This window comes from Mesocricetus auratus, unplaced genomic scaffold (genome assembly GCF_017639785.1).
Source record: "Mesocricetus auratus isolate SY011 unplaced genomic scaffold, BCM_Maur_2.0 Super-Scaffold_100040, whole genome shotgun sequence".
Taxonomy (NCBI): Eukaryota; Metazoa; Chordata; class Mammalia; order Rodentia; family Cricetidae; genus Mesocricetus; species Mesocricetus auratus.
In genome coordinates, this window is record NW_024429217.1 from 10408243 (window position 1) to 10431491 (window position 23249).

The 23249-nt window shown below is 44.0% G+C and overlaps 1 protein-coding gene across 1 annotated transcript in view; it reads left to right on the forward strand.

The window, feature by feature from the left end:
• The window catches only part of Maml2 (mastermind like transcriptional coactivator 2), a 321229-nt gene that overhangs the window by 280830 nt on the left and 17150 nt on the right, over positions 1-23249 (forward strand). The window lies entirely within an intron of this gene.

Sequence of the window (23249 nt, forward strand, 5' to 3'; positions counted from 1 at the left end):
GGTTTCTACTAAAAAAAAAATGCTGATAAAAATCATTCCCTTTTTATTCAGGTGATATCAGCTATCTTTGGACTTACTTCTTCTCTAAGAATCTTAGAGTGTTTAAAAATATTAATAGCAGGGCTATTTTCAAAAATGGTTTGTAGTCTTACATGCACACACTCTGCTTCCTCACAGACATGAGGTGGGGTTCTCTAAATGCTACTTGATTGTCTTCTTCCTTCTTTCCTGGGAGGGGCGTGTTTCTCTGTAGTGCAGGCTGGCCTTAAACTCACCACATAGCCCAGGATAGCCTTGAACTCACTACCTAGCCCAGGCTAGCCTGGAGCTCACAATGACCTTCCTGTTTGCTGGGACGACCCAAGCTTACCCAAAAGCTCCTCTTTTACCCTAATGTATTTCATCTCCACAGCCCTATCACCACCCTCTAAGCTTCTAATGAAAATAGAAGGTAAGAGTTTTGAGCCAGTGGATGGGTAACAGTGGGAGTTTGCCATCCGCTGAGGAACTGGGACCAGGGATATGGGCACTGTCTGCTAACACGGTCCATTTCTGAGAGCTGTTCTCATTCCATCTTTGGCCTGTCTTCCAGCTGGAAAACTACACGGTCTGAATAATCCTCGGTGTGTTCACAGGAAAGGACAGTTTTGTCTTAATTATACCCATTCTAGAAACTGAAAAAAAAAACAGCAACAAATTGGTCTCCCACGTAGGCAAAGAATCCACAGAAGACAACATTAGAAATCTGGTTATTGTCCTTAGACTAGCAGAATTTTCACAGCATAAAAGAAAACCTCTAGATCACGGTCCATCCCTACCAGGGGAATATTGCTGCACAAACAAGATGAAAAACAGTTAAAAGGTAATTTCCTGAAATGGTCTCATGTGGAACAAATTGAAAATCCACAGTCCTTCAACAAGGAATTTTTTTCATTACTTGATGTTTTAAAAAATTGTTTCACTCTTCACTTCCCAAGCAGATGTTACAAATTTCAGAAACAGACAAGGGCCTTTGGATTGAAATGAAAAATTGATCCACTCTAAACTATAAAATTCAGTAAAAAGTTGCTGGAAAGACCAGGCCCCTGGCTTTGCAGATTTCTCCTCTGTTTTGTTTAGAGTTCATCACTCTTGTAAATACTGCCCTCAATATGATGAATAACATCTTTGTAACCTTTAAAAAGTGGTCCACGTATTGGAGTCTATGGAGATGGGATGCTGATGTGGGCAGGATCTAAGGGGCCTGTTTATGAAGCCCTGTCCTCACAGTAGCTGTGGCTGCCTTCCCAATATGACATTCTTGTCGTCTCCCTCATCGACATAAATTCTCTCTTCACGCCTACCTTTTCCATTCTAATTCTACTACCTAGATTTAAAAAAAAGTTTTTTTCTGTGTATTGGATTTTTCTCTTTTAAAAGAAAAAATATGTACCAACTATATACTCATTTATTCATTCTATAGATATTTGAGTGTGTGTTATATTCTAAATACTTTGGTGACCACCGAGGATGTGGGAGTCAAAAACGAGCCATCGGCTCCCCTGGAGTTTAGCGGCTAAAGGGGACAACAGACAATTAAATAAATGAGGGGCAAAAGTATAAGAAATGTCATGATGGGAGGAAGTCAGGGGACACTGTTAGGGTACCAAACCTAACTTTGGGGCTGGGGGAGGCCCACCAGAGAAGGGCTGTTTAAGCGAGACTTTGAAGGTGACCACAGAATGGGCAGGTGCTGTGGGCGGCACCCGGCGGAGCCTGTGCACCCCTCCAGGCCAGTGTATCGTCTCTGGAAGCTTCTTCCCACAGCCTTTCCCCTGCAGACCTGAAGACCTCCTTTAAGCGGTGCTTCTCTCATCATTGCCTTTGGGAGCTGGACCTCCCTCTTTTATGATCTCCCCACATCTTTTCTTCTCCAGGCTGAGCAGCAGATGAGCTGGCAGTTTAACTAGTCTGTCAGTTTCCGGAGGGAGGCAGATCCTTCAAATCTGATTCCAGCCTTGGTCTCAGTTACTTCAGTTTGAGGGGGGGCAACTTCTCCCCTGTGCCTTGTCACCTCCTTTCCTGCTCGGGGCTTCACAGCCACACCCTGCTGGTGCTGTGCCTGCAAATGCTTGTGGCAGTGGCTGCCTGTGTCTCCCTAGGGCCCCCTTGTGAGAGCTTTCACGGCCAGTCTGCAAATCCTTGATAGTCCGTTCTAGTGGATCTCTGTTGCTTTGATAAAACCCCAACAAAGGGATCTAAGGAAGTTTATTTTGCCTTGGAGTCTGATGTAGAGAGGTCAAGGAGAGGTAGGAAAAGGAAGGGCGTGGTCACACCCTATGCCCCATCAAGAGCCACAGAGCCAGGAATGCTGTGCCCCTGCTTATACAGGTCAGCTCCCAACCCAGGAATGTTACCACCTGCAGTGGGCAGCTGTTCCAACCATAATCACCCTAAACAAGATTAATCCCCACTAACAGGCCCTGGATGACCCTTCACAGGTCTGCCCAAGTCCTAGGTGATTCCAGATCTCATCATGGTGCAAACTGAGATTAACCATCGCAGCTGCCCCGCCGATGGGGGTGCCTGCTGAGTCACTAACATAATCTGTTCTCTGAGGACAGGGGCTCAGGCTTCCCAATGGGACATCTTGTCGGCTGCTCTTGTCCAGCTGCGTCATGGTGGGCACATGGGAATGAAAATAAACTCATTCTTCAGCTGCCTCGAGATGACCTAAAGACAGAACACACAAGCCTACCAGGCAGAGCCCACGTGGTCTGCCATGTTGTCTGCAGACTGGGAGGGAAGCTTTGGAGGGAACTTGCCCGTAGGTATGCAGCAGCAACTGGGATCAAGCTTTCTGTTAGCTGAGTGTCTGCCACCCTCTTCGGGGTGTTCCATTCTTGCTCTACCTGATTTTCCAGAATCGCTATCTCACCAGTGAAACGCAGCTCTGCCGTCTCCCTCCCCTTTACAGGATCTCCTGAGTCTTTATCGATGATGCGACAATTGTCTAGTTACAGCTGAATGCAAGGAGACTGTTCTCTTCTATTTTAAGGTTAAACATAATACTAAGCAGCCTGATCCTTCCACCCATGGCTTCCAACACTATTCCTACCATCACGTGAGCTCATTCAGCTAAGCCTTTCCTCATAGGCTAAATGCGTCTCCTAACACAGGTCCCTCAGATCCCTATGAGGCCCTGCCATCTTCATTGTAGACAACATTAGACACCCAGTCTATCTCATACCTGAGCAGATGGGTTAATTGATCTGAGGCCAAACATCTGCACTCCAACCCTTGTCCTGCTAGCTCTTCACTCTAGAGTTCTTTCCTCTGCAGATACACATGGGGACTTCAAGCAGGTAAGGGACAGTGAGAGTGAAATGAATCTAACAGCTGTCACATATGCTTGCAGGGTCAAGTGACTCTTGTCAAATCAGGTCCTCCTCATCCTCTGCTACCCCTCCCTGCTAAAGGAAAAAGCCTAATCCTTCTAGAACGTGTCTGTTCTCTGTACCTTAATCCTGGAGTGCCATCTGTTATGCCTCTGGACACAGATGCCCATGGCCCATTTAACTGCAGTGATAACTCAGGATAGAGTGAGGAAGGCAAGAAACCAGGCCACCTTCCCTCCCTGTCACAGGCACCCAAGGCTTCAGACAGACCCAGTACAGGGGCTTGAGATGGAGACCACTGGGACAGACACCCAGGAGAAGGGACAGTTTGGTCAGCAAAGTGAGGTTCAAGAGCTTCTTCACGGTGTCCTGAGCCACAGATGAGCATAGGAGAGGAGAAACTGGACCCATGACTGCTGTCACAGCAGTCTGTGGTGCACTGGGCAGGTGACATCCAAGAACAACACAGATCAGTGGTAGAGTGTGGGTCTCAAATGGGCAAAGCCCAAGGGGCAATCCCCAGCACCGCAAAAATCTGAGACACAGAATTTTGGTCTAGCTGGCGTAGGAACTGTCCAACAGCCCTGGAAAGTGGGTGCACAGTAAATCCGAGCCGCCGTGGCTTTCAAGAGTTCATCTTAGCTTTAGCCCTGTAAGTGGCATTTACATCCCAGGGCAGCTTGTCAAACACTCAGTGGTTTGGGCACCAGCCTCCCTGTTCACCAAAACCCATCAGATAGGACCCTGCCTTAACAAGATGGCAAAGTGCTTCTGTGCACATTAAAGATCGAGGAACAAAGACCGATGGAGCCCAGAGCAAGAGAAATCGCTCTAAGACCGGTAATTCTAATATGGAAAAGGGGACCTTTATGAATCTGAGTCACGTGGTTCCAGTAGGGAAGACGAGGAGGAGTCAGAACCACACAGAAGACGCCAGAATCTGGGGTAGAGAGAGCTGCTGCGGAGAAAGGGGGATCTGATGCTGGGCCGTGAGGACAGGGAAGGGGCCGCTGGCACGTGGCTTTTCTTCTACCCACTTGTGTTTGGGGAAGATCTTCCTGAACTTAGCTGGCCTTTATTGGGATTTGGTGTGACGTGAGATTCAAGGAGAATGTTGTCTGAGTGTCACGCTGTTCACCAACTCATCCTGTGAACAGAACAGATCTGTTCACTAGAGAACGCTCCATGGCACAAAACTTTGGCAAAAACAAAACACAGGTGACGTCTGTGCTCCTTTGTCAAAAATATGAAGAGAAATTTAGTCTAGCAATTTGATCGCTCTTTTTCCCATTTATTTGTGGGTGGGTTTTCCGGGAGGACTGATAGATTTCTCTTGGGCCTCCAACTCACGGAAAACAACACAGAGACTTATTATTAACTATGAAAGCTTGGCCTTAGCTTAGGTTTGTTTCTAACCAACTCTGGTAACTCAAATCAACCTATTTCTATTCATCTACATGCCTTTTCCCTGTCCTCCTGCATGTCCTGCTTCCTCTCTGTCTCCTCTGGTGTCTCTCCTACAACTAGATTTCATATCTTCTTCCTTTCTCTCCGCCAGAGGTTCCGTCTAACCTCCTCCTGCCTGGCTATTGGCCATTCGGCTCTTTATTAAACCAATCAGAAAGAAGGTGCCTTGGCAAAGACACATCTTCACAGTGTACAAAAGATTATTCCACAGCAGGAATGTATGTGTGGAAGTTAAAAGACAACTCACCGGAGTTGGTTCTGTCCTTCCACCATGTGGGACCCCAGGATCTAACCAACATCATTAAGCTTGGCAGTAAGTCCTTTTATTGCTGAGCCATGTCACCAGCTCTGGATTGTTCTCTTAAACCAAAGCTTACTTCCTAGATTAACCAACAGTACAATCAGGTCTTTTGGGAGTCATGCCGTCTAAATGTGACCCATGCCTTCAACTAGACTTGTTTCTAGTAGCTTATCAACACAGGCATCTGCTTTTACATATGTTATCATTAGCGCTCGGCTGCTGAAGTAGGTATAATGGGGACTTAACAAGTTGTATTACCTTAGCCCAAAGGAAATCTGATATGCCAAGAGCGAGTTCTGAAGCAAGTGGATTCGCTCCATAACATGTTCCATATGTGGCCCTAACTACTCAATAGAAAATTTGTCTGTGATTGTTGGAGTTCATTGAGCAGGCGCTTCTACCTAGAAACACTCCCACTGAAGCTACTACCCCTTGTTGCTAAGCATTAGCAGCCAAATCTGCAGGTACTATATTCAACACCGTTTCTGTAAGGATTCAGGCATTACGCTGGCCTGCCCCTGTCACCTGGCAGAATGCACTCAGGCAGTACCTGGTCAGCCCAGGCTTCCTCTGCACGCAGGTGCAAAGGACCCTTTAAAAGACAGAGCCCACCCACTTACGCTGTCTTTTCCAGTTCTCTTTCACTCTCCTCTGTTTCTGCTGTCTCCTGCTTTCTTCCCCCTGTTCCCGTGGGGGCAGACAGGACTTTTCCTGTCTCCCTCCTCTCTTCTGTCTTCTCCGTGTTTTGTCTTTCCTTCCCTCCCCTCCCCTTTCTAATAAAACGTCTCACTTAAGCACTGTCTGCCTGGTGTGTTTGTCCCCCGTCTTGGTCACCTTGCCTACCATGGAATCCATCCTGGTCCTGCATGCAAGGTCCCCCTTCAAACTTTATTATGACAGTTTCTATAAGGAGAGTGCCAGCCAAGATTACACAGACATGATTATGACTTCACTAGTCACCCTTGTTAATATTACCCTAATGCACTAAACTGTATATATTATAAAACAGATAAGGGTCACAATTTATATCACTGCTGTATCTCCGGTTTCCTCTAAGTTATCGTTGTAAGCACATGAAGCCACCTCTTACAGGCAAAGAGCACCCTTCCACGTTTGGTTTCGTTCCTCGTTTTTCTACTTTACTTTTCAGTGGTGCTCCTTAAAAATGTTACCCCAGGCCGGGCGGTAGTGGCGCACCCCTTTAATCCCAGCACTGGGGAGGCAGAGGCAGGCGGATCTCTGTGAGTTCGAGGCCGGGCTTGACCGACAGCCTCAAAAACAATACAGAGAAACCCTGTATCATAAAAACAACAAAAAAAGTTACCCCATACTCCTTCTCCCCACACACTTCCCTCTTCGTTTTATCTCAGTCCAATAGCAAACATGGTTTTGTCTCCAGATCTGACAGAAGAGCTCCTGCTAAAGCCAGGGTGTTGATTTCCAAGCTCACTTTCCATCTGCTGTCTTCCTCCATCCTTAGGCAGCTCTGAATCCATCCATCACCATCTTCTGATGACCTTTCCCTATTGGGGTTCAGGGACCCTGCTCTGTACCCTTCGGCTGGTTTCTTCTTTATCTACCAGACTTAAGAGATGGGTCGTGTTAGGTGATAGAGAAGGGCGGAGTGCAGACAGAACAAGAGTAATGAAAGAGGGTATAGAGCTCATTGCTTTCCTAGTTTCAACTCTGTAATGGTGTTCTTCTGTTGTGAATGTGTGTGTAAAAATGCAATTGACAGTGAAAGTGTAAATCCCTAGGCAAAGCTCCATGATACAGCGTGCAAACGGCTCAACAGGTTAGAGTGTCATTTCCAAGTAGCTCAGTCGGACTAGGCCTCTTCTGGCTCACCTGGTCTCTGCTCCTTGTAGTCAGCACAGCTGGTCTAAGCCTCTTCTACGCAGCTCAGCTTGTCCGAGAGTCTTTGAGCAGGTCTTATGTGTGCTTATACATGCTTAGGAGGGAGGGGCCTAGTGAATCTGTTCAGTTTCAGGGACTTCCTGCTGCTATTTTGAGTATTTACGTCCTGCTCTTAAGGACCTTCCCTGAAGGATGGAACATTCACCTCCCTCAGAACATGGTTTCAGGCCCCCTGTAATCTTCCTGTTGTTTCACCTCCTTTTTTTTAACATCCAATATTTTAATGAGCTTCCTTCTAAGATGGAAGGTTTTAATCCCCAGGAAACTGCTACCCAAAAGGGATCCTTTCCAGGCTTCTTTGTCTGACATCCCACATCCAAGGCATTGGTTAGTCACTGTTTAGCCTTTGAATCTGCATCAACCCAGTCGCTTTCAGAGGTCACCTCTTTGAGCCAAATCACCCATGTGCTCTCCCACCCCTCTACAATGATTCTGGTCACACCAGCTGGTAGAGCTATCTTTAAAATGTAGGTAGAAAGGGTCACACTCTGCTCAAAATCCTCTAGTAGCTTTTCCTATTGTTAAGCTAAAAGCTACAAGGCTTTTCCATCATTCTCCTCCAAATCTCTTCTCTGAGCCTCTACCTCCCTCCTCCTCTCTCCCACCTCCTTCCTCCCTCCCTCTATCCTCCTTCTTGCTCCTCCCACACTTCCTCCCCTCCTCTCTTCCTTCTCTTCTTCCTCCTCCTTTCCCTCAGTTTCCTATTCATCCTCCTTCTCCTCCTCTTCCTTCCCATCTTCCTCCCCGTTCCTCGTCTTCTCTCCTCTTGATCTTTCCTCTCTCTCTCTTCCCATGTTTCCTCCCCGTGCCCCTGCTTTCTTTGCGCAGTTGATCTCTTTCCTATGCTGCACACTTTGGCTCTATGTTCTCCCCACCCACCCCGCCCCCCTCCATGTACTATTCACCTTCCCACTGTGGGCCTGCTCTCAAGTTGGCAGTCTTCAGGGAGCCAATCCTCATGGAAGAAGAAACCTAATGATGCATTTAAAGACAGTCCCAAATACCTATTGAAATATCTTCCCTAGATACCAAGGGTTAAGATACTGGAAGCCACAAATTTGTACTCTCACATGCACACCCCAACCTGAAACTGCATTCATTCCTCCACGCTGTAATGACTGAGAAATTAAGCAATGATAGTCATCATAAAACACTTCCTATACATTGTCTTAAAGCTGTGTAGTCACATTCAGAGTCCATCTGCCTACTGGAAGATCTCAAGCCTTAGGGCTGAGTTGCCCAGAATTTAAACCCAAGTTATGTGTAATCCACATTCTTGTTTTGTTTTGCTTTCCAAGATAGGGTTTCTCTGTGCAACAGCCCTGACTGTCCTGTAACTGGCTTTGTATACCAGCCTGGCCTCAAACTCACAGAGATCCGCCTGCCTCTGCCTCCCAAGTGCTGGGATTAAAGGAGTGTATCACCACACCTGGCTTGTAGTTCACATCCTTAACATCTATACTAGAGTGCTGTAGATTCTTTACTTAAAAAGCAACACCGAATTGTTTCGAATTTACTTGTGTGTACATGTGTGAGGGGCACCTTTAGAGGCCAGAAGACAGCCATCATGTCCCCTGGAGCCTGAGGGACAGGTGCTTGAGAGCTGCTATGCTGGCTTGCATAGTCCTCTGGAGATCAAGGAACCAAACTTAGTCCTCTGGAGATCAGCAAACGATCTTTTCCTTGTTTGTTGTTGTTGCTATTGTCATTTTGTTTTATTTGGGGGACAGAGTCTTACTATGTGGCTCTAACTGGCCTTGAACTCACCGAAGTCTGCCTGCCCTGGGCTCCCAAGCGCTTCAAACAGCTCTCTCCCTAGCTCCTTACTCACTCACTCACTTTGGTTTGTCTTCCTGGTTGTCTGAAGCACTCACGGGTCCTCACGGATGGCTCCAGAACTCGCCTTTTCTTATGCGCTTTAATTTTCCTGCTCTTTGCCCAGCTCAGCCTGGCAGTGGCCCCACGCTTTCATTTTCGTGTGAAACTGTAACAAGCAACCGTCTGGAGCAGTGTTTCCAGAACACCACTTCATTTTTGAGGATAACACCTTAATTAAACGCCAGAACTTGGGCTTGAGGTATAGCTCTGCTCTACTGCATGAAGCATGAGACCCTGGGTTCAATCTCACTGCCACAAACGAAAAGGAAAGAAAAACATGTTTTGCTGCTGCCTGGAAATTAAGCATCATCTTACCTTTACAGACAAAGAAACTAAGATTCAGAAAAGCAAAGTGGCCACTCAGAGCTGCAGTATTCCAATATGGAGGGCAGACTACACGTGTCTGCAAACATTCAATTGCATTTCTTCATATTTCTGTATTTCCAATATGTACCTGTCATGTAGGTTCACCACTGATTTATAACAGGGACTTTGGCTGGATTCATTTTATATTATTTCCTGCCTTACACGACAGCTCTGGGTTCTGCCCCAGTACAGGGCTGCCTGTGCTGGCATCTCTGATCTGATACTTGCTAACTAGGTGAATGCAGTTAACATACCAAGTGTCACTTCTCTCATCTGTGCAAAGGGAACACTGATGGGGCCTCTCACTGACTTTATTAAGTTATGCAGTGGGATTATTTCTAAGAGTCAATAGCCACTATTTGAGAATCCCCAACACATGGCAGCCTTTTTAGTGCTTATGGATAAACAGCTCAAGTGAACCAGTATTTAAATGCAGGATATGCTTGCTAATGCTTTAGAAATGTCTCTGATGTTCTGTGCTAGCTGTCCATAGTTCCAGAGTCTCCATTGTGGCTGATCTAGGCCTTTGTTTGAAGACTTTGACTTAAGCCACAGTTTGTGGCTGTTCTTGTTATTAAAAAATACCTGACAAGAGCAGTTTACTGAAGGAAAGGGTTGTGTTGGCTTGTGTGTAAGGTCCCCCATGGCGGGCAAGGCATGACAACAGGGCTGGGGGCCACTGGGCACTTTCCATCTGCAGTCAGGAATCTGACAAAGGTGAACGCTGGTGCTCAGCAACCTTTCCCCGTTCTGCTTGCTCCACAGCCGCAAGGCACGAGGCGGTGCTATCCACATTCAGGGTGGGTCTTCCTGGAAATACTGTCACGGACACACCTGGAAGTGTGTCCCCATGATAACTCTAATTCTAGTCAAGGTGACAGTGAAGATTAGCCACCAGAACCACCAAATACAGCAGCCTCGGTTCTAAATGCAAATAATTAAGCTCTGATCAGTCCAATTGTTATTTTAAAGTACACTCGCATGAAGCCAATCTACCTTAACTAGAAAGACACATTATACCAGTTAGAACATGAAACAATAAGCTGAATTGAGTCAAAATACCCAGATTGGATGATTTTAAAATACCGTGTGTGATCATCTCAAAACCCTAAGCCCATCCTTCTAGAGTCCCGCAGTTTTTCCTCACAGGTCACTCAGGTTTTTCCCACAGTTCCAAGTTCACTGGCTTTAAAGGTGGAGTCTAGGAGTTTGCTTTCTGAAAGGGCTTGTCATCAAACTGCTGTGGTCTTCATAAGCCTGTGACCACCTTGTGGCCCCTGTTACCTGGGTTTCCAGTAATGAGGTGGTCCTTCAGCTTGTTTTTTTTTTCTGTTTTAATTATATGCTTTTGATCATTTCTATGTGAAACAGTGGATTTAGATCATATCCACACCCCACTCCTGTCCCAGACCTACACTACCTCCTAGTACTGTTTTCTCCCTCCAATTCCTCCTTCCTCTCCAGGCTAACCCACTGAGCTCAGTTAATGCTCAGCGCATGTGCAGACCGTAAGGCCATCTCGAGCAGTGTGGGCAACTTAGAAAAGGCCACGCCCCTAAGAAAAGGGACACCCCCTCCCCCAGCAGCCAACACCATCAATGTGTCTCAGTTAGGGGTGGGTCTCATGAGCCTCCCCTATGCATGCTGGGACATGGACTGGCTTAATCTTGCTGCCTCCTCACAGCTCTATACTCAGGGGCGAGGACACAACATACTCTGCTATTTGGTTTCCTGCTTTTGCTTTTATACTTGGGTGTATGTGTCAAAATCTACTTCAGGAAATCTGTCATTGTTTTTCTTGTTCGTCTGAAAAGAGAACTGAGAAGATATAAAGAACCCTCAGGGGTCACGTCCGCCCATGGTTAAATGTCACTGTTTATTGAGATAGGAGTGTATTTCTCTTGCTCATTTTTGTTGTTGCCATTATTTCCATAACCTTTGTCCCTCATCCTTCAGAAATCGGAGTCTTGTAAGCAATCGCCCCATTTCATTTCACCCCCAGCTCACAGGGAACACAGTCACATCAGTGGTATTTACATGTTAAGAGTGAGGGGGAAATTCTTCAGGTCCTCACAGTATGACCCAGCAGGACAGATAAACAGTGCCTAGGCCCAGGACCAGAAACACAGAACGTAGACCGTGACGTCACTGTGACATTCCATCACCTGAGGCCACTCACTGAGGTTTGCTCACCTTACGGCTCTGCTGTCTTGTGAAACAGAATATTTGAAAGAGGATTCCTGAAAATCATTTATTTGACTGCTGTTCAGCATGATGCTTTGTCAGCTGTTTCCTCACAGAACTGTTACAGAAGGTAGCCATGTTCACTCACACAGGACTGAAGTCTGTCAACTCAGCAGCGGATAGGTAAAGGGAACAGATTTCCAAGGTTGGAGAAAACACTGCTTGGTCGATGTCTTCAACTGTTCTCGAGCATAATCTAACAAGCAGACGTGGAGTGAATGGCTCGTTGTGGGGCTCCGTGTATCCATTCAGAGTCTGCCAGGCTCAGAATCGGGACACCGCGTGCAGAGCAACTGTAGCGTTCAAAATGAGAGCTGAGAGAATGCCTGAGCGTCTCTTCAGGCATGGCACAGTGGCGCTCACAGACAGGAAATCTGCCAGACTGCCTCCGCTGAAGGAACGCGTGCAGCCAGGAACAAGGAACCACTTAATGATTAATCACTGTCAACCTTTGTTCTGGTTAAAGACTTGACTGTTGGACGAGGCTTGTGATGAGGCACTGTTCAGTGTCTGTGGCTATGAGATTGCATTCGTTCCCTGACCCTCAGTGGCTGCAAGCCTCGGTGCTCTCTTGCCAGAGTGGGGCTAACTTGAAAGAGTTGCTACATTGCCTGCTAGGGGTGAGGGGAGGCTTGGAAACATCTGCTCCCAAGCACCATGCCAGCGCCCAAGAAGGCACAGTTAATCAAGCCTTAGGCTTGGCTCAATACTGACATGAAGTTTTTAACAAGTTTTAGAAATCTGACAATAAGTGAAATAGGTAAAGGGAATTTATAAGCGAACAGATAAAGACACCCTCCCGGAGTATATATGAACAAACAGCACGTGTACCTTTTTCAGCTTCAGCAAGATCACAAAATGTCAGAAATCAAAATGTAAACCGATGTCACTGTTCCTGCTATCATCTATCAGTAAGAAACTGAACTGTGACTTTCAAGCCAAATTCTTCCTTACTGGGTTCCATAAGAGGCTGGGGTCTGCCTTGACACTTGACATTCTCTCTCTCTCTCTCTCTCTCTCTCTCTCTCTCTCTCTCTCTCTCTCTCTCTCTCTATCTCTCTCTCTCTCTCTGTTCCAAAACATGGTTTCTCTGTCCTGGAACACACTCTGTAGACCAGGCTGGCCTCAAACTCACAGAGATCCACCTGCCTCTGCCTCCCGAGTGCTGGCATTTTTAAATCTTCATTTTACTACCAAGAAACATTTTAAGGAAGGAAATACAGTATTTTTTAATTTCAACAAAATTGTTCTTCTGGGTTGAAGTGAACTTACAAAACTTTGAAATTTTATGAGCACTATTGCATAATTATTCTAAGATATGCATTGGGGTGAAAGTGTGAATACGGACTACCAAGAGGTGTGAGAGATACTTTCCGGGTGAAATCTGACAAAGCAACCCCCCCTTCTCCTGCCTCCCTTCCCTCCCTCGACAAATAGATTTGGCTACCATTGTTTTTATGTGTCTGTAAAATACAACTTATTTTGTGTTTTATAACCGGATTATAATAGTTAGTGTCAGAGTTCCGTCCATCCCTTACCCTTAATCTAGCTACAATGTAATCAGAGAAGTTGAGTAAGAGCTGTTTGGGCCTCAAACACCATCAAAACTGCAGTCTCTGGAGTACTCCCCATCTCCACCCGGTCTGCAGGTAACATCAAACTAGATCCTAGCTATCCCAGTGGTCCAGAGACTTGCAGAAAGTAAATCCATCAGCCCCAGTGTCTCCCAGTAGATTTACTCTAAATCCTCCCAAACAGGAAAGATTCATTTTGCATTCAATTATCTAAATAGAACCCATTTTCCTTGGAGACTACTCACAAACTGAAAGCACTGCAGTTTTCATTATATTCAAATACATATTCATAAGTGAAGAGAGGCAAGATAGGTTTTCCTCTGACCATTACTAAGTGTTGATGTTCTACTGGGATAATATAATTAAGAAAACTTTGCAAGATAATGGGTACTGTAACTGGTTAAGACCTCCTAGTTGGCAGAGGATAGATCAACCCTGATGCTACCCTATGTCCCTGCTTTTGTTCAGGGAATGGCTTCCCATAACGGATGCTTCGTAAATCTCGGTAGGCCTGACTGATTTCCTATCCTTGACCCTAGATATTTACATGAAGGAGCTTGGCCACTGTGTAATGCTGGTCCTTGAGCACATGTCCTTGAATACTGTTTTAAAGCAGCTTACCTAAAATCTTTAGGAAAGTTGGAAAATGTATCAAAATAAATCACTTCATACAGAACACTGTGAGCTATTATTTGCATTTAAATAGAAACACTACATCCTCCCTTTCCTGTGACAAATGCCCACTGGTGAATGGCCAAACTCTGACTTCCCTAAGAAGTAACTGTATTTATCAAAGTCCATGTTTCCCTCTAACCTCTGAACACTTGTGGACTTGTAAGTGGAACAGCTCTTTCTGATAATATTAAATGTGACTATTAATGTAGTCCCCACATACCAATAACCTCTTTCTGATTTTTATGAATAATAACTATAGTAAAATTCGTGAAAGCACCTAACTTATCCAGAAGTGTAGTGTTTTCCCCAGGCAAACAGCAACCACCCCTCTATGTCTTATGAGCAAGACAGGCCAAAATCTAAGGACTTGACAAAGCCTTGAGATTAACTGCATCTTGATCACCAAGGAAAAAGTAATGAGTGCAGCTTCCAGAAAGGTGGTGAAGGCAGAGAACACGGAAATGCTCATCCTGAGCTGGGAGGTGAAGGACAAGTTTTAGCACCTTGTTGCAGAAGGCCCATAGTCTCCACAGGCCTGTCATTGTCACATTCAGTGGTATTTGCTTACCTCAAACCAACCGAATTGCTTTTCCTAACACGGTACGGCTAAGAAGTCGCATTAACATCACGCCTAACAGTGTTGTTTTGTATCAAAACAGCCCAAAACACATAGGTTTAATTAACTCTCGTGCTGCCTTTTAAACACAGAGAGCTAAAGTTGGCCTGCTACTTTGAAAATGGCAGCTTTAAAAATGATGCTGACACCCAGTGGTGCAGATGAAGCCGTTTCTACAAGAAGAAAGCAGAAGTGACTACCGTGGGAGAATTAGATGAACACGATGACCCCCCCTAAAAAATCTATTAAGCAAATCAGGCCCTCGGGTGAGATAATCCAGCTGTGTCTTGCTGATGCCAAAACAACCACAGTAGCTGATGTAGTTAAACATTCTTTTCAAACCAACTTTTCTGGCAATATATATGTATAGTAAGTAGTTGCTGTTAAGCTCCATGATGTCCAAAGATGTGGCATTTCACAAGCTTGGCCCAAGCTCTGCTAATCTTATAGGGAACTGACAAGTCGCTGTTTTATTTTTTTTTTTTTGTTTCCAGCTGAAGATAGCTGAATAGCAATAGTCTTAAACTCTAAAAGATCCAATTGGCTCCAATTTAGTCATAGTTTTGATTTAACTGTTAGAAGTACAGTAAATGAGCTGTTGCTTGGATCTAGCCAGCCACCAAGGAGTTGCAGCAGACCCAGATGTATATTCTCTTCAGAAGTACCACAAGGAGCTGGAAAACACAAGAGAGCGAGAACACTGGAAATTCCACAGTGTAGCGGTCTTCATGATTCTCTCCTGAGCCAGAACACTGGAAGTTTCACAGAGTATCAGTCTTCATGGATTCTCTCCTGAGCCAGAACACTGGAAGTTTCACAGAGTATCAGTCTTCATGGATTCTCTCCTGAGCCAGAACACTGGAAGTTTCACGGTGTATCAGTCTTCATGATTCTCTCCTGAGCGAGAACACTGGAAGTTTCACAGTGTATCAGTCTTCATGATTCTCTCCTGAGCAAGAACACTGGAAATTTCACAGTGTAGCGGTCTTCATGGATTCTCTCCTGAGCGAGAACACTGGAAGTTTCACAGTGTATCAGTCTTCATGGATTCTCTCCTGAGCCAGAACACTGGAAGTTTCACAGTGTATCAGTCTTCATGGATTCTCTCCTGAGCGAGAACACTGGAAGTTTCACAGTGTATCAGTCTTCATGGATTCTCTCCTGAGCGAGAACACTGGAAGTTTCACAGTGTATCAGTCTTCATGATTCTCTCCTGAGCGAGAACACTGGAAGTTTCACAGTGTATCAGTCTTCATGATTCTCTCCTGAGCAAGAACACTGGAAATTTCACAGTGTAGCGGTCTTCATGGATTCTCTCCTGAGCGAGAACACTGGAAGTTTCACAGTGTATCAGTCTTCATGATTCTCTCCTGAGCAAGAACACTGGAAATTTCACAGTGTAGCGGTCTTCATGGATTCTCTCCTGAGCGAGAACACTGGAAGTTTCACAGTGTATCAGTCTTCATGGATTCTCTCCTGAGCCAGAACACTGGAAGTTTCACAGTGTATCAGTCTTCATGGATTCTCTCCTGAGCGAGAACACTGGAAGTTTCACAGTGTATCAGTCTTCATGATTCTCTCCTGAGCAAGAACACTGGAAGTTTCACAGTGTATCAGTCTTCATGATTCTCTCCTGAGCAAGAACACTGGAAGTTTCACAGTGTATCAGTCTTCATGGATTCTCTCTTGAGCGAGAACACTGGAAATTTCACAGTGTAGCGGTCTTCATGATTCTCTCCTGAGCTGAGGAGAATAGGCCACAAACATTTACCCAGTTGAAAAATGGCTGGACAGTTACAGTAACAGAACCCAATGCAACCAACCTACCCAAAATTGCTAAGAAATTAGGGTTACAAGTTCATGTCTGTCTGTATTGTAGAATTTACATCTGAGGCTTTCATGGTAAGCAGAATGGTGTCTCTCACATCTTTTATTGAGCAACTACTGACATTCCAAGTTAAGACACTGGATGTGATAACCAACTTTTGTATTTGTAATTTTACCCAAAGTTTTCAGTATTCATGTTATTTTCGTAATACTTGGATAATTTTGAACTATGCTATAAGGGAAGTTTATCTGATTTTTAATCAAATGCTTACCTGTTACTTATTTGACAAATAATTTCAAGTGTGAAATTTCTCTGAGAGAGAGATTTCTAATCTTAAACGTCTCACTCTTTTTTCTAGAGTTGTAGGTACAAAGTAACAGTAGAGTGGACAGCTGTGCAGCTGATTTAATAAAAATAGCTAGAAAATGTAAGACCAAAAAAGTCCTTGACCTTTCTCATTATTGGAGTAGACTTTTTACTCAAGGTTATCATTGTCTAAAATATTACTGTGGTACCCTGCACGTAAAAATGTATTTGTATCATTTGCATAAATAAGATTTGGTAAATAGCTTGATTTTCTGGGAACTGATTCAAGAGAAATCTCCACTCTTTTGAAGTGTGTCCCTTAGCATTTTAAGGAGAACTAGCTTGTTTGAAGTCCCATTGAAGCACTTAGTGGCTTGTTGCCTACTCCAGGGAAAACTTCAGTGTTGTGTGTAACAGAGAACACATGGCTCCTTCCTAATGTCCCATGTGGCCATTATAATAAAGCACTCAAAGATTATCAAAGACACTGTAGAACATGAAGACATTGACCAGCCAGTGCACATTGCTTTGCCTCTGTGGCTGCATAGCAGTAAGCGTGACAATGACGGTGAATACATGCTCCATTTCTCTTACGAGGAAACACATCAAAATGTGTAGGTTATTTTAGATGTGTTTTGTACATTTTAGTACAGAATGGAGAATCAAGGCTTAAAAGTTATCCCTAGGAAATTGTAGGGTTTTAAAAACAATGGGTTTTTTGAATTTTTTTTTACAGAATCAAGGAAAAGACAGACATTATAGATATTTTTAAAAATCAGTTAAGAAGTTTATACCACAGCTTCACAATTCCACACTGTGCTTTCTGGAATTTATGTGTGTGAGTATGTCTGGCATTCAGTTTATATGTTTCTCCAGCATTTTCATTGCAAGCCTCTATTTATTTATGAAAGAAAAGCACCACTTTTTTCACCCCACCCTTTGGATCAACCTATTCTTTGGTTAGAGGCAAGATCTTTGTTTTGCTTTGCTTTGCTTTGTTTTTTTGCTTGTGAGTTTTTTGTTTTGTTTTTTATTTTTTGAGACAGAGTTTCTCTGTGTGGACCCAGCTGTCTTGCAACTCACTCCATAGACCAGGCTGGCCTTAAACTCACAAAGATCTGCCTGCTTCTGCCTCCCAAGTGATGAGATTAAAGGTATGCACAACCACTGCCCACAAATAGAGGCAAGAGCTTTGCATGCCATACTGTCAATCATATTTTAGGCTCAGCTGAGAAATAGAAATTGAATTGTTTTCTCCCAATAGCATTTATTATTCACTTGAGCAAGTTCAAATTGATTTCAACTATTCTGCCAGATTAGAATTTAAAGATTATAATCTAAACCCCACATCTTAAAATCGGAACACATAAGTTCATAAAGAAAGACTAAAATTAACTAGGTTGCAGGAACAGACTCCTAAAAGTCTGTTTTTGTACTTTTGTATAAAAACACTTTCCCTTGATGCCCGATGCATCTGTGCTGCAGTGTTAACACACTGCAAACCCCGTCACTTACAGCAACTGTGAAATGCATTTCTCCTGATTCAGGAGCCTGAGGAATCTAAAGTCAGGGTACCGACATGGGTGTCTGCTGAGCCCTCTTCCATTGGCGGCTTCTTTACTCAGGCAGACAGAAAAGGCAGAATGGACTGAGGCAATCCCTCTTAGATGGGCCTCTTGTCCTTTCACAAGGATGCAGCCCCCCATGGGTCCATCATCTTTCAAGAGGCCCTGCCTGTTAATACCAGCACGCCGCTAAAGTTTCAACGTGAGTTTGTTCAACTGTGTGCTAGCTGGGAGTGGTGGCACAAGTCTGTAATCCAGAACTCAGGATGTAGAGGCAGGAGGATCAGGAGTTCAAGGTTCACTTTAGCTACATAGTGAATCTGAGAACAGCCTGGGCTACAGAAGACCCCAGCTTTGAGAGAGAGACAGAGAGAGAGAGAGAGAGAGAGAGAGAGAGAGAGAGAGAGAGAGAGAGAGAGAGAGAGACTGAAGACATGGCACAGTTGTCAAGAGCATTAGCTGCTCTTCCAGACCTGGCTGGGTTCAATTCCTAGCATGCACACTCATAGTGATTCTCAGTCCCAGAGAACCCAGTGGTCTCCCTTGGTACTATAAGTACATAGTACACAGACATACTTGCAGACAAAACACCCATACACATAAAATGAAATGAAAACAAATAACCCTCCCCAAACATTACATTCCTTGTGAGGCAAAGGCTGTAACTGATGTGATCACAGAGCCCCTCAGCAGTCATCCAAGGCACTGTTAGTTAAAGGGAATGATGTCAACACCATTTACACAATACAGTCTACCAATGACAAAATTGCCCACAAGTACAATTTTCCCTGTCTTGTTTTGCTTCATTTGGTAGAAGCAGAATTGATAATGTTTAATTATATTATGTGAAGGGAACTGAATGATTATCGCTCATTGGTATATAGCTGGTATTAATATAAATTCCACATTGTTTACTCGGTTGTCATGTAGGTGAGTGATGTTCAGTAACTATCAGGTTAGTTTAAGCAGAGAGATTAATGTCTATCTGAAATTGGATGCATACCAAGAACTTTATTCACTTTGTGCTTGCTTGGTCTTAAAATTTTCCTGGTGATATTGTTAACCCCATATAGCTTGTTGATTTCAGCCAGTATGACTTCTGCCCACCTTTCAAATGGCTTTTAGAACACAGAAATTTTCTAAATATTCTATGTATTATCAAGCACAAGTTTATTTTTATCTCCAGGTCTTTACAATTGAAATAATAATGGAAATGTAGGTATTGCAAGAGTTAAATGAGATGTCAAGCCTTAGATACATGATCTGGGCTTCTTATTTTCACATTCTGGCAATTTCCAATGGGAGTAGTTTTCTCAGGATGCACACTACCATTCTCACCACTATTGTCATTGCTGAAGGAAACACGAGCTCCCTTATCTCCCAGCCTTGACACATCTTTTCACAGGGGCTCTCTGTGCTAAGACACTGGAGTAAAGAATGTGGACTCCACTCCTCACAGTGGATAGAGTTGCCTAGCCTCAGAACATGGGGAGGTGCTTAGTCTGACTACAACTTAATATGCCATGTTTTGTTGATACTCACGGGAGACCTGCCCTTTCTTAAACAGAAGCAGAGGAGTGGATTGGGGCATGGGAACAGAGTTGGAGGGACTGAGAGGAAAGAAGGGGGAAACTGTGACCGGGATGTAAAATAAATAAATACACATATTAAAAGGTTTTTCAAAAGAACTTGGTTTCACCCTCTTCTGCATTGGTTCTCCAGTTATCGCTGAAGAGAGTTAGCACGTCGACAGGGAGTTCTGTCCTTGTCTCCCTCTGAACTCCTTCCTTGTTCATTCATTTGCATTTTTAAAATCAAGAACCTTTCACAGGGGAGTCCACCATGGCCCGGGACTGTCCTGATGAGCACAGCCATCCAAGCACATTGCTAGAAGACAGACAGGTATAGACTAAGGAGCTATTGTGCTACTGGGTGACAAATACTGTGACACAAGCTAGTGCCATTTGTCTCAGACACAGAAGAACTTCACCTACCTCAGCCGTGGGGCAGCAGAATGGACCTCCTGGTAGACATTTGAGTTGAGTCCAGGAAAAGATAACATCAGCTGGGAGGGAGAGTTAAAGGAAGAATATTCCAGACAGATAGGATTATTATGCTGAGAATGAGACATGTCCCCCATATGTGTTTAAATACCTAGTTCCCTGACTGTGGCTCTGTCTGTAAGATATTTGCTATACTCAAAAACAAATATTTGATGAGTAGAGGGTGAACTTCACAACCTAAGGTCTGAAGATGGTCTGGACACATTTAGAGAATTTATAAACTTCCTGAAGCAATAGACAAAGTTGTTGGTTTTTGTGTTTGTGAGGTAAGAAGAGGGGCAGAGTTGGTAGCTTTGTGAAATCTTCACAGGGCATCATAATACAATAACACATTTGGACCCGCTGCTCTAGAGACAAAGAGCTAAAAGCCAGTTTACAAAGCAGAGGTTTCAGGTCCACCACAAAGAGCCCTTCTAAAGCTGCAGAGTATCTCATTTAAGAGAAATGTCTCATTCCTTCCCCCGAGTGAGCACATTTTCCCACTCTGCCCTGGCCCACTGATGTTCTGTTCCTGGCCACGGTCCACCCCAGAGCTGCCTCCTCTTGGAACTGCTCTCACAGCCAATCCGTAATAGGGGTCCGCCCCAAAGGCTAAGAATAGACACAGTGTCCTGGTGACTTGAAAATTAGGTAATATCTGAAGAAAGTCTCATTTCCATCAGGGGAACCAAGGACACTACAAGCGCAGGCTCAGACTTTCCCCACCCAGCAGGCAGGGAAAGCCTACAGAGGAAAAGCATCCGACTCCTGATCTACCTCAAAGAACAAAGGAAAATACCAAGCCCAGTGCATTTCCCTTCCTTGTCAAACTCCTCCAACACCCACCATCACCCTCCTCACTACACACACAACCAAAGAGCTATTTCTGTCTGTCTTTTTTTTTGAGATTTTAGAAAATGGTGTGTGTGTGTGTGCGTGTGTGTGTGTGTGTGTAAGGGTGATGCTAATGGAAACACATATCATGATAGTGTCATTTAAAAGACTAAAGTTTCTGGCATAACTTGGCTAGCATGGGTAAGCAGAGCAAGGGGCAGGAAACTTGTTCTGTTAAGGCCACATAGTAAATATTTGGGTCTTTGTAAAGCCACGAAGGTTCAACCACAACTCTTGAACTCTGTTGTTGTAATATGAAAGCAGCCACAGGCAAAACGTAAGTGAAAGTATGGGCCATGTTCTAATGACATTGTATTTAACAACAATAATAATAATTATTATTATTATAAGGTGGCCAGTGGAATGTGGTACACCTCCTGTGTCATTTGCTGACCCTTGAAACTGAAGTCCCCAACCTGAGACAGAAGTGTCTTGTCCCAGGGAGCTTCCTGACAAATCCCTGTGGAGCCTTTGTCCTTGTGTTAAACATGGGTCATTCGATCAGTTCTGCTGCCCACAGCCACCTCAACATATAAACCCTAGATAAACGGCTTGAAGGAGCAGGCCTGCCAGTGAAAGGGAGCCCTAATGCAACAGCTCGGGCAGCTTGTTTCTCAGGCAGAGAGATAAATAAACGGCTTCATCAGCAGATAGGGCTGAAGACGAATACCTAAGGGAACAGTTGAGCACTTAGTTCATTGAGACAGGGAAAGCAAGAAGGAAGGAGAGAAGAAAGATTGACTGAGTAACAAACCAGTTTGTGAGCTCTGCTGTACAGTCCTGCCCAGCTGGGCACTTTATCTTGAATTTGTTTTGCAAATTGCAGATGCCCAGCTCTGGAAGCCAAGAAAAAGAAAGGGTAGTCATCCCATCCAGAATGCTCCCAGGGGTCTCTAGTAACTCACAGGACTTTGTGTTCATAGGGGGAAATCATTAAATATCCTCCTTGTAAATTAGAGACACAGAGAGCCATTTTAATCAGATGTGTAGAATAACAAATATTCTTTAGCTATTTTTTAAATAACAAGAGAACAACACTTTTTTTCAAACCTTGAGTCCTCTGTCTGTGTTTACAGCTCACAAAACTGTTTTAATTTGATGAGCCCTCCCATCCCAACTGTCTCTCAAGGGATTGGTGGATTCCTTCGTTTTCTGTCTCTGGCATGTCTAATACGACCACTTCCTACCTTGATGAAGTCAGTCCTCCCTGACACACATAAACCTTGTTTCACATTGAAACAAATGATTAACCACATCATTTCTGTTTGTGGCATCTTTTTGGAAGATTACTCATGTGTTGGCCACAATTTACTGAGATTCTTCATTAAATTATGATCCATTTGGCAAGCTTTGCCTCTACTGTTTGAGCCTAAGATTTTTTTCATACAACCTGGCTCGTTAAATATGTATTCTAACTTGAGGCCTCAACCCTACACAAAGAATTACAGGCAACCGAGGAAAGTTGGTGGTGGAAGAGGTAGTCGTCCCCAGGGAAGAGCACACCGATTAGCAGTCCAGTACCAAATGGTCATTCGTGAAAATATACACACAAGTAAAATTACATAGACCCACCAGGGTATATCCAGGAGCACATATGCATATATAAATACATATAATCATGCAATAACAATTGCTGAAAAAAAGGGTCATGAATTTGGAGTGGGGAGGGTTATATAGGAGAACTTAAATTCTAATCTCAAATAAAGTAGGGGCTGGAGAGATGGCTCAGTGGTTAAGAACACAGGTAGCTCTTTCAGAAGACCTAGGTTCAATTCCAAGTACCCATATGACAGCTCACAGCTGTCTGTAACTCCAGTTCCAGGGGGATCTGACATCTTCACACCAATGCACATAAAATGAATTTAAATAAACTATTTTTAAAAATTAAAGTAGAAAATTGTATGTATTCTAAAGTTGGATGTGGGAGTACACATATACACCATGGGTATGAAAACCTATGACTACATACTAACTGGAAATGAAGACAGGGTAGGTTAGCACCAAACATTAGGGCATTAGAGCTAAAAACAGATTTAAAAGAAAAAACATAAATGAAAGATAGTTTGAGTTAATTATGTTAATCAGTTGTATGTTTGTTACTTGTTACCAAATCAATCTTTGATTCCAATTTCTCTAGAATCTTGGGTTTTCTACCATAGAAGACACCACATCAATGGAAATGGCTTGAGTCATTCACAG